The 12608-nt window shown below is 37.9% G+C and overlaps 1 protein-coding gene across 3 annotated transcripts in view; it reads right to left on the bottom strand.

The window, feature by feature from the left end:
- Positions 1-12608, bottom strand: part of CFAP299 (cilia and flagella associated protein 299) — a 731706-nt gene that overhangs the window by 139884 nt on the left and 579214 nt on the right. The window lies entirely within an intron of this gene.

Raw genomic sequence — 12608 nt, 5'->3', positions numbered from 1 at the left:
ACTGGAGATTTCACAGAAAGAGGAGCTTGGAAAGCTATGTCCATGGGATTGCAAAGAGTTGGACATGACTGAGCAACTAACACTAATTAACTTACAGTAATTGTATATAACAGTTTCAGTAAATTACTCCCGAAGTATTCCTAAGGACAGACATTATTTTAAGCGTTTGTAATACATTATTTTCAGTTTTGTAATACATTTATTAATTTAATATATTAATTTATTCCTAATGACAGACATTATTTTAAGTGTTTGTAATGTCTTTTTCCAATCCTATTGTCTTTTCTTTGTCATCATTTTGTTAATTTAAAAACTGAGAAACAAAGAAGTTGAGTTCCTTATACAGCTAGTAAGTTGAAAAACTCAGATTAAACCCAGGCTCATGTGTCTGTCCTTCTGATTAGAAGAAAAGAATCACTACATTCTTTTTCCATTTGAGCACCTATATATTTTCTGTTACAAGAATAGAAATGGGGTCTCTCCTCTTTATCATAACAGTCAAAAATTGAAATCTCTTCACAAAATTAATTCCATAGGTCAAAAATGTACAGAAAGTACATATTTCTCCTTTATCTTAATTCCTTCACGAATATCATTGCATGGCTACAACATGTTAGACATTGTTGAATGTGCCACGGATACAGTGATAAACAGAACAGTAAAGCTCTGATCTCTTGGAACTTATGTTGAGGTAAGCAGAAGTAGACAATAGGCATGAAAAGAAAACAACACTTACAGTGAGTGATAAGTGTCATAAAGAAAATAAAGAAGATGATTGGCTAGAGAAGTTCATAGAGTTAAAGGCCACTTTAGGTAGAGTGATCAGACAAGACCTTGAGAAGATCTTTATGCCAAGACTTGAAGGCTGAGAAGAGGTAAGCCATGTAGAGATGTAGCATGCTGCTGCTGCTGCTAAGTCACTTTAGTCGTGTCCGACTCTGTGCGACCCCATAGACAGCAGCCCACCAGGCTCCCCCGTCCCTGGGATTCTCCAGACAAGAACACTGGAGTGGGTTGCCATTTCTTTCTCCAGTGCATGAAAGTGAAAAGTGAAAGTGAAGTCGCTTACTCATGTTTGACCCTCAGCGACTCCATGGACTGCAGCCTACCAGGCTCCTCTGTCCATGGGATTTTCCAGGCAGGAGTACTGGAGTGGGGTGCCGTTATCTAGCATAGGAGCCTATAAATCAAGGGGAACAGTTGATAGAAAGACCCTAAAGTGGGAACAAGATAATGGAAATGGAAGAAGTGTAGTCTTTTCTCTGTCAAGCCAAAACACATGGATCTCAAGTTCTACGGTGGGGGCGGGGGGTGGGGAGGAAAAAAAAAAAAACAAAACTCTAACTGTAATTGGAAAAGCTCATAATGTATTCATTTCCAAATCTAGATCAAAGTGTAGAGTTTCATGGTGAAGTTCTATATTTGGGGGAATCTGTAAACAAGATTTCCTTTTCCTCTTGAGCAATTACTGGATGGTTACTTGTTGGGTCTTTGTATAGTCAATTATAGGGAGCACTTACAGGGGTTACCTTAGATAGCAGAGTTTCCAAAAGGGTGAAGTTAGAAAATTGAAATAATTCTTTTCCCTGCTACACTTATGAAAATATATTGTTAACAACATGCCAACTTAAAAATGGAAGAACAGAGAGATAATTTACAATTATTTGTTACTCTGCTGATGTTCTGTCTTTCAGCCTACTCTGGTATGGCATTGGGTGCTGAGAATACTGTGCTAAGAAGAATCCTGAGGCCCTTTCTTAGCACAAGAGGAAGGAATATTGTGCTGGATTAGTGATGTTTCCCTCAGAAATGACTGGATGAACAAACATTCATTACTATTCCTGTGGTCAAATTAGAGTCAATCCTTAGTCCTTCTCATTACCCCTACATAACTCTCAGTTAAATTTATGTAGATTTCTCCACGCTTTTAGTTACTTAGCTTTTACTTTATACAACACAAAATCCAAATGGTTAGTAACTCAAAGAGACCCTGAAACTCTCACACTACTAAAGCAATAACTAGTGTTGCTATCCCAACTTAAATGAGGCCATGGGCTATTAATATTTCATATGCTGTTTGAAAGGTACTTAAAATCTTTATTCCATCATGGCTGTTCCTGATGTTAGCAAGTCATGCAGGGACATGGAGATGGAAAAAGGCCCAGAATAAGTCCTCTACTTTCAAAATGGAACTCTATTAAAAATAACAACAACAAAAAGCTCTTCTGTTTCTCTCTGTTTTTGTCTCTGTCTTTCAAAATGAGAGATTCTGTTATTAGCAATTATTAGCTAATTATTATCAATAATTAGCAATTATTCAATTGCTAAGTTGTGTCTGACTCTTTGTAACCCATGGACTGCAGCACACCAGGATTCCCTGTCCTTCACTGTCTCCCAGACTTTGCTCAAGCTCGGGTCCATTGAGTTGATGATGCCATTCAATCATATCATCCTCTGCTGCCTACTTCTCCTCCTGCCCTCAATCTTTCCCAGCATCAGGGTCTTTTCCAGTGAGTCAGCTCTTCACATCAGGTGGTCAAAGTATTGGAGCTTCAGATTCAGCATCAATCCTTCCAATGAATATTCAGGATTGATTTCCTTTAGGATGGACTGGTTTGATTTCCTTGCTGGCCAAGGGGCTCTCAAGAGTCTTCTCCAGCACTACAGTTTGAGAGCAACAATTTTTGGCACTCAGCCTTCTTTATAGTCCAACTCTCACACCTGTACATGACTACTGGAAAAAGCATAGCTTTGACTGTGTGGACCTTTGTTGGCAAAGTGATGTCTCTGCTTTTTAATATGCTGTCTAGGCTGGTCATAACTTTTCTTCCAAGGAGCAAGCATCTTTTAATTTCATGCCTGCAGTCATTGTCCTCAGTGATTTTGGAGTTCAAGCAAGTAAAATAAGAGATGGACCAGACATTTTCCCAACAGAATAGCATAGCAGATATTGTTATGGACTTTTCTGCTAAAAACAAATATGAGTTCTGGATAAAATCTAAAAACTAACTTGTAACATACATCAATACATGAATTTAGGAGGAAATGGCAACTCACTCCAGTATTCTTGCTTGGGAAAGCCTAGTGGGTTACAAGAGTTGGACAGAAATGAACACTGTAGTAAACTTATATCTATCATTAAGTTCTAGATTAAAGGGAATATACACATAAATATTATAGAATACAGATTATAAAGTATTGAAATATAAGCTTGATTGTTTAGCTTTTAACTTAGTCAAGTACCTAAACATCTTTAGTCTTTAATGTTCTTATGGGTAAAGTGACTGATTGTCTAGAATGCTGGCAATACAGAAGACCTCGGTTCGATCCCTGGGTTGGGGAGATCCCCTGGAGGAGGACATGTCAACCCACTCCAGTATTCTTGCCTGGAGAATCCGCATGGACAGAGGAGCCTGGTGGGCTATAGTCCATGGGGTTGCAAAGAGTTGGACGTGACTGAACAACTAAGTCCGACTTAGTTGGATATGAGCAACAATAAGCAAAATATGTATCATTTTGTTATATATATTTGTTAATATATTTTTGTTTTATATATATATATATATATATATTCCTCCCATGTGCATTAAAGCTCTCTATCCAGAGGAGAAATATTATGTGACATCCCTTATATATGGAATCTAAAGAGAAATGATACAAATAAATTTACTTACAAAACAGAAAGAGACTCACAGACTTAGAAAACATACTATGGTTGTCAGGGAGAAGGATGAGGGGAATGGATAGTTAGGGAATTTGAGATGGATACGTACACACTGCCATATTTAAAATGGACAACCCACAAGGACCTACCGTATAGCACAGGGAACCCTGCTGAAAGTTCTATGGCAGGTGACTGGGAGGGGAGTCTGGGGGAGAATGGATACATGTGTATGTGCGGCTGAGTCCCTTCACTGTTCACCTGAAACTATCACAGTTTTAATTGGCTATGTGCTGTGCTGAGTTGCTCAGCTGTGCCCGACTCTTTGCAACCCTATGGACTGTAGCCCACCAGGTTCCTCTGTCCATGGGAATTCTCCAGGCAAGAATACTGGAGTGGGTTGCCATGTCCTCCTCCAGGGGATCTTCCCAACCCAGGGATCGAACCCAGGTCTCTCATATTGCAGGCAGATTCTCTACCATCTGAACCACCAAGGAAGCCCTTAATTGGCTATACCCTAATACAAGATAAAAAGTTTTTGAAAAAGGCCCTCTATCCATAGAAATCTAAATAAATTTGAAATATTACTTCTCCAGCCTTTGAGAAATAAGAGCCTGCTCTGTGATTTTTGTGAGTTCTGAGATTTTGGGGTTTTTTGAAACTAAATAACTTCAAGTAAGTTCAAACTGGGTCTAAGCGTAAGTGTGATTCCCTCCATGTTCACCTGTGTCTTTGGGTGGATTGTTCAAACTCTTAATGCCTCTCTATATTCATAAGTCCTGTGCCCTTAATCAGGTTCCTGCAAAATCCAGCAAGTCTCTACACCAAAGCAGACTGAACAACCCCCAAAATAACAAAACAAACCATAACAAAATAAACAAGAATCCAAAATCCTGCTTGGACCTAAGCATTTAACTAGTTAAGCCTCCTCTTTCTTTTTTATTGAACTATAGTTGACTGATTCTGTATGTTTTCACTTATATGTGAAATCTAAAAAATAAACAAATATAACAAAAACCAGAAACAGACTCACAGATACAGAAACAGAGTCACAGATACAGAGAATAAACTAGTGGTTACTAGAGGGGACAAAATAGATCGAGAAGATTAAGAAGCATAAGCTACTAGGTATAAAATAAATAAATTGCAAGGATGTAATATACAGCAAAGGGAAGACAGTCAACGTCGTGTTATATCTTTGTATAGAGTATAATACATGAAAATATTGAATTACTATGTGGTACACCTGGAGCTAATATGATATTGTGGTTAAGCCTTCTTGCAAACTCTCTCTTCTTCCTGTTTGTCTTTTTACTTTACAGAGTAACAGAATAATCTTTTCCTTCTCTCTTGTGTGAAACTTCTAAGTTCACATTTAGGTGTTGTCAGACCCATACCTTTAGCCCTATTTGATCAATTTGTAAGCAACATGCAAATATGGTTTCTTTCCCAATAGAAATTCTTGTCACCATTATATCTATGATTTTTTTTATCTTCAAGAAAAGCTAAATGTTCAATTAAAATTTCTACGATTTCAAATCTAGAAAAATAATTGCAAGAAGCTGTTTTCACAAAAATCTTTACAGAGAAAATGAAAATTACTTTATTCATGTCTTTCCAAGTATGAGTACATATGTGTAAAAGTATATTTAAAAACTTTTTAGTAAAATAAAAAAAATCGGTGAAATGAAAAACCTTCCATATGAACAACTTGCTTTATGAATTATTTTAAAACTCTGATTAGAACTATTGAAAGTCACTCAGTCATGTCCCACTTTTTGCCACGCTATGGACTATACAGTCCATGGAATCCTCCAGGCCAGAATACTGGAGTTGGTAGCTGTTCCCTTCTCCAGGGCATCTTCCCAACCCAGGGATTGAACCCAGGTCTCTCACACTGCAGGTGGATTCTTTGCCAGCTGAGCCACAAGGGAAGCCCAAGGATACTGGAGTGGATAGCCTATCCCTTCTCCAGGGAATCTTCCCAACCCAGGGATCGAACCAGGGTCTCCTGCATTGCAAGCAGATTCTTTACCAACTAAGCTATCAGGGAAGCCAAAACTATTGAGTTACAGTAATTGGTAAAAGTCAGGAAATGACATTTAGCTTTCAAAACATATCATTAAAAAGCATACGGAAGGGTAACAGAAAAAATAGTGAAACAGAAGAGGTGAGAGGTAATTAGAGAATTAGAATAAAGTTAACTAATACTCCTGATTAATTAATTTAATGTATTCATTTACAAAATGTATATATTCCTTCTAAAATGTGTGTATATATATATAAAGTCAATACTAATTACTCCTACCATTAATACTACTATCATTTATTAATAAAATACCATGTTCTGAGCAAAATATTAGCTTCATATTTATCATTGCATTTAATTATCTAAAATACACACACACACACATATATATAAAGGTTACTACTACTACTACTAAGTCACTTCAGTCGTATCCAACTCTGTGCGACCCCATAGACCGCAGCCCACCAGGCTCCCCCAATAGATAGCATTAATATCCTCATTTTATAAATGTAGGACCTCAAAGAACTGCGAGTTTGAGGAACCTCCCTAAGGACATTCAGCTACAGTGGGGCACACACCCTTACACACTTACTTCCATGAATCCCAACACTCTGCACAGACACACAAAACTTGGATCCAAATGCTGGCCCTGCCATCTATTTACTCTGTGACACTAGTAAGTTAGTTATCATTTTTAAGATTTAGTTCCCTCTATTACAAAATGGTCATAACATCTGCCTCTTAGGGTGGCTGTGTGAAATGAATAAGACTGTTTTTGCTAAGCACACAACAATGACTTGTGTATGGCAAAAACTCAGTAAATTATAATATTACATATGAGTTTAAAAAAGTTGCATTACTGTCACTTCCGTAGTTATAATACGATAAGAGTTTTGTCAGTTCCTCCTGGATAAGGAAATGGAATAATTATATCAGAATTCCATTACCTAGGTGTATATAATTATGTTTAGGCTGCAGTTCAATTCATTTGTTGTTTATTCATTCTCAGTTAAAACTTTGAATGCATTTTGAAGTAAAAATTTAAGCAATCTTTGTAGGTATTAAACAGGATGGATCTAATTGACAATAAAGTTATGACTTTGGCATCCAGAATGGGTATAATAGGAACCCCTTTGAAGAATTAGGCTTATTTCGGCCTGAGTGTGGCAAGTTCTACTAAATGAAAGTTTTCTTATTTGGAGTCCTCTACTGTTTCAACATATAAAATAGATTCAATACAAAATATAGAATAGAATCAAGGGATTAGATCTGATAGACAGATTGCCTGAAGAACTATGGACAAAAGTTCATGACCTTGTACAGGAGGCAGTGATCAAGACCATCCCCAAGAAAAAGAAACACGAAAAGGAAAAATGGTTGTCTGAGGAGGCCTTACAAATAGCTGAGAAAAGAAGAGAATCTAAAGGCGAAGGAGAAAAGGAAAGATATATCCATCCGAACGCAGAGTTCCAAAGAATAGCAAGGAGAGATAAGAAAGCCTTACGCAGTGATCAATGCAAAGAGATAGAGGAAAACAACAAAATGGGAAAGACTAGAGATCTCTTCAAGAAAATCAGAGATACCGAAGGAACATTTCATGCAAAGATGGGCATAATAAATGACAGACAGTGTATGGACCTAACAGAATCAGAAGATATTAAGAAGAGTTGGCAAGAATACACAGAAGAACTATACAAAAAAGATCTTCATGACCCAGATAACCACGATGGTGTGATCACTCACCTAGAGACGGACATCCTGGAATGCGAAGTCAAGTAGGCCTTAGGAAGCCTTACTACGAACAAAGCTAGTGGAGGTGATGGAATTCCAGTTGAGCTATTTCAAATCCTAAAAGATGATGCTGTAAAAGTGCTGCACTCAATATGCCAGCAAATCTGGAAAACTCAGCAGTGGCCCAGGACTGGAAAATGTCAGTTTTCATTCCAATACCAAAGAAAGGCATTGACAAAGAATGTTCAAACTACTGCACAATTGCACGCATTTCACATGCTAGCCAGTAATGCTCAAAATTCTCCAACCCAACCTTCAACAGTATGTGAACTGTGAACTTCCATTTGTTCAAGATGGATTTAGAAAATGCAGAGTAACCAGGGATCAAATTACCAACATCCGTTGGATCATCAAAAAAACGAGAGTTTCAGAAAAATATCTACTTCTGCTTTATTGACTATGCCAAAGCTTTGACTGTGTGGATCACAACAAACTGCGGAAAATTCTGAAAGAGATGAGAATACCAGATCACCTGACCTGCCTCCTGAGAAATCTGTATGCAGGTCAAGAACCATCTGTTAGAACTGGACATGGAACAACAGACTGGTTACAAATTGGGAAAGGAGTACGTTAAGGCTGTATATTGTCACTATGCTTATTTAGCTTATATGCGGAGTACATCATGAGAAATACCGGGAATCAAGCTGGAATCATGATTGCTGGGAGATATATCAATAACCTCAGATAAGCAGATGACACCACCCTAATGGCAGAAAGCGAAGAAGACTAAAGAGCCTCTTGATGAAAGTGAAAGAGGAGAGTGAAAAAGTTGGCTGAAAACTCAACATTCAGAAAACTAAGATCATGGCATCTGGTCCCATCACTTCATGGGAAAAAGATGGGGAAACAGTGTCAGACTTTATTTTCTTGGGCTCCAAAATCACTACAGATGGTGACTGCAGCCATGAAATTTAAAGTCACTTGCTCTTTGGTAGAAAAGCTCTGACCAACCTAGACAGCATATTAAAAAGCAGAGACATTACTTTGCCAACAAAGGTCTGTCTGGTCAAACCTATGGTTTTTCCAGTAGTCATGTATGGATGTGAGTGTTGGACTATAAGGAAAGCTGAGGGCAGAAGAATTGATGCTTTTGAGCTGTGGTGTTGGAGAAGACTCTTGAGAGTCCCTTGGACTGCAAGGAGATCCTACCAGTCCATCCTAAAGGAGATCAGTCCTGAATATTCATTGGAAGGACTGATGCTGAAGCTGAAACTCCAATACTTTGGCCACCTGATGTGAAGAACGAACTTATTTGAAAATACTCTAATATGGGAAAGATTGAAGGCAGGAGGAGAAGGGGACAACAGAGGATGACATGGTTGGATGGCATCACCAACTTGATGGTCATGAGTTTGAGCAGGCTCTGGGAGTTGGTGATGGACAGGGAAGCCTGGCCTGCTGCAGTCCATGGGGTCTCAGAGTCAGACACGACTGAGCAACTGAACTGGACTGATTGTTTCAATAGGAATTAGAAAATGTTATAAATAATTGTTTTAAATTTCTCTACTAACCTTTTTCTTTTAAAGAATATAGTAGCTTTATTGAGGTATAGTTTATATAACATAAAATTCATACCAAAGTTTTAAGTATAAAATTGAATAGTTTTTAGTATATTTGTAGAGCAGTGTAATACAATTTAGCTTTAGAAAATTTTCATCACCCAGAAAAGATCCCCTGTGCCCATTTGCATTCATCCCTGTTCCCATCCCCAGGTCCCAGGCAACCACTAATCTACTCTGTATCTCTATAGACTTGCCTTTTCTGAATTTTTTCATATAAATGGAATCGCACAGTATATGGTTTTATTCACTCTAATAACTTTTTAATCACAGTTAATTTCCCAAAAGACACATGAAAACTATACTTCATATACCAAAGAGCTCTTCTAAATGATGATGTTATGTTTATAGAAGAAAATTTTCCAAAATGTTCATTATCCTTAGATATGACCTTTTAATCCTTCCTAGAATAAGTCAAGTTATAACCAGTACAAGTATTACAGGAAATCAAATGATATTCATTTGAATGCATGACTCAGTTCACTTCAGTTCAGTCACTCAGTCATGTCCAACTCTTTGCGACCCCATGGACTGCAGCATGCCAGGCCTCCTTGTCCATCACCAACTCCTGGAGCCCACTCAACCTCATGTCCGCTGAGTCAGTGATGCCATCCAACCATCTCATCCTCTGTTGTCCCCTTCTTCTCCTGGCTTCAATCTTTCCCAGAATAGGGTCTTTTCAAATGAGTCACTTCTTCACATCAGGTGGCCAAAGTATTGGAGTTTCAGCTTCAGCATCAGTCCTTCCAATGGGTATTCAGGACTGATTTCCTCTAGGATGGACTGGTTGGATCTTCTTGCAGTCCAAGGGACTCTCAAGAGTCATCTCCAAGACCACAGTTCAAAAGCATCAATTCTTCGGCACTCAGCCTTCTTTATAGTCCAACTCTCACACCTGTACATGACTACTGGAAAAACCATAGCTTTGATTTAATGGACCTTTGTTGGCAAAGTCCAAAGTTCTACATTTATTTGCAACCTAAGCAAAAGATGGATCATATTACTGGTAAAGAATCTCCCTGCCAATGCAGAAGATGTAAGAGATGCAGCTTCAACCCCTGGGTTGGAAAGATCCCCTGGAGAAGGAAATGGCAACCCACTTCAATATTCTTTCTGGGAGACTCCCATGTACAGAGAAGCCTGGTGGGTTACAGACTGTGTCGCAAAGAGATAACAGAACGTCTGAGCAATCAAGGAAGCAAAAGACACGAATTTCTAAGTAACAAAAATGATAGCAATGAAAAACATAAGAAGAAGGTATCGATAAATATCAAGACACAAGCATTCTTGAAATTGAAGTGAGAGCTCAGATACTAAAAGGTATGTGGAAACTGAGATTTTACTGAGATGGTCTGTGACCTCAAGTGTGAACCAAAAAACTTATGGAATGCTGAGTTAGGTCCTCATTACTTCTCATGTGTTGGGAGAAGATGAATTAAAGCACAATTTAGACCATTAATATATCATTTGGATCTTTGGCTGCTTGTCTTTTTCCCAGAAGTGGATTAAAATACAAATTCATAAAGTTGTTATGGGCTGAGTACATATGTTGCCTGATTTTTCTTGCCAAACACTAATGAGGAGACATAAACCTGATACACTGAAATGGGACTTTTTCAACAATGAAGCCAAAGTCACTTGTAAAAAAGCGTACTAAGCAGTATGTTGCTGCATAAAAACTGAACCATCCATTTCAGGGTATGAAAGCTGTCTGACAAGCTAAGTTCTGGTAATTCCCTCCTGAGACTGTCAGCATGCCCCCTGATAAAGACAAATGAAGAAAGAATTTTTATTTCTTAGAATTTTAAGATCCTGGAATGCTTTTATGAATCATTAGCTTTAGGGGATCATTTTGGTTTGGAAGAGAAATAATTTGGCTAAATGAAGTCTAAGTTTTGACAAACAATTGTTTTCTAACATTTTAAAATTTCTGTTATAAATTTCTCTGATACAAATTGTTTTCTTACTTTTTATGCTGATAATTATTTCAAAATTCTGTATCTTCTTATTCATTTGCAATTAGATATATCTTTTCACTGTTCACAGTTATAACTGTTTACACAGTTCTCAGGGTTATGGGGAAGATGGTTCTTTGTCTTTCTCGTTAAAGGCTTATTCTAAGAACCAGCAAGCTTTTACTTCCACATTCTGTTGCCGAGGGGAATTCCTGGTTGCTCAGTGGTAAAGAATCTGCCTGTAATGCAGGAGACCACAGTTCGATCCCTGGGTTGGGAAGATCCCTTGGAGAAGGAAATGGCAATCCACTCCAGTATTCTTGCCTGGGAAATCCCATGGACAGAAGAGCCTGGTGGGCTACAGTCCATGGGGTCACAAGAGTTGGACACAACTGAGTGATTAGACCACCATCACCACATGTTGCCCAAAGCAGGTCACAAAGCAGCTCAGTTTCAGAGGCAGGCAGAGTGACTTCTCTTGATGGGAGCAGATGCAAAGTATCATTGCAAAGGGACATGGATAAACGACAAAGTGGAGAATGGTAGCCATTATTTTGCAATTTAAGTATTTATCATATAGAACCTAAAAATTTTGCTTATTTTTTGACAATTAGAGATTTTATTTCTGAGGGGAATTATTGACTTTACTATTTTTACTCTTTAGATTATAAAAATATCCATATTTTAAAAAGTTTCTTTTTTGCATTACTAATGAGGTTAAGAGTAACTTAGGAATGCCTGATCTCACTGTAGTATCCAAAATGTCCTGGAAATTTTAGTGAATGAAAGTAATATCAGTGCTTTGTGGTGACCCACCTAAATGGAAAGGAAGTCTAAAAGAGAAGGGATGAATGTATGTTTAGTTGATTCACTTCGCTGTACAGTAGAAATTAACATAACATTGTAAAGCACCTATACTTCAGTAAAAATTAATTTAAAAACAACAGCATAAGGCAGTTCTATTTCCAGTTTTTTAAGGAATCTCCACACTGTTCTCCATAGTGGCTGTACTAGTTTGCCTTCCCACCAACAGTGTAAGAGAGTTCCCTTTTCTCCACACCCTCTCCAGCATTTATTGCTTGTAGACTTATGGATTGCAGCCATTCTGACTGGCGTGAAATGGTACCTCATAGTGGTTTTGATTTGCATTTCTCTGATAATGAGTGATGTTTGAGCATCTTTTCATGTGTTTGTTAGCCATCTGTATGTCTTCTTTGGAGGAATGTCTATTTAGTTCTTTGGCCCATTTTTTGATTGGGTCATTTATTTTTCTGGAGTTGAGCTCTATGAGTTGCTTGTATATTTTTGAGATTAGTTGTTTGTCCGTTGCTTCATTTGCTATTATTTTCTCCCATTCTGAAGGCTGCCTTTTCACCTTGCTAATCGTTTCCTTTGTTGTGCAGAAGCTTTTAAGTTTAATTAGGTCCCATTTGTTTATTTTTGCTTTTATTTCCAATACTCTGGGAGGTGGGTCATAGAGGATCCTGCTGTGATGTATGTCGGAGAGTGTTTTGCCTATGTTCTCCTCTAGGAGTTTTATAGTTTCTGGTCTTACGTTGAGATCTTTAATTCATTTTGAGTTTATTTTTGTGCTGGGCATACACACTGAGGAA

This window comes from Bos indicus, chromosome 6 (assembly GCF_029378745.1).
Source record: "Bos indicus isolate NIAB-ARS_2022 breed Sahiwal x Tharparkar chromosome 6, NIAB-ARS_B.indTharparkar_mat_pri_1.0, whole genome shotgun sequence".
Lineage (NCBI taxonomy): Eukaryota > Metazoa > Chordata > Mammalia > Artiodactyla > Bovidae > Bos > Bos indicus.
Note: the sequence above shows the minus strand (reverse complement) of the source record. Positions and strands in the feature narration are given on the sequence as shown.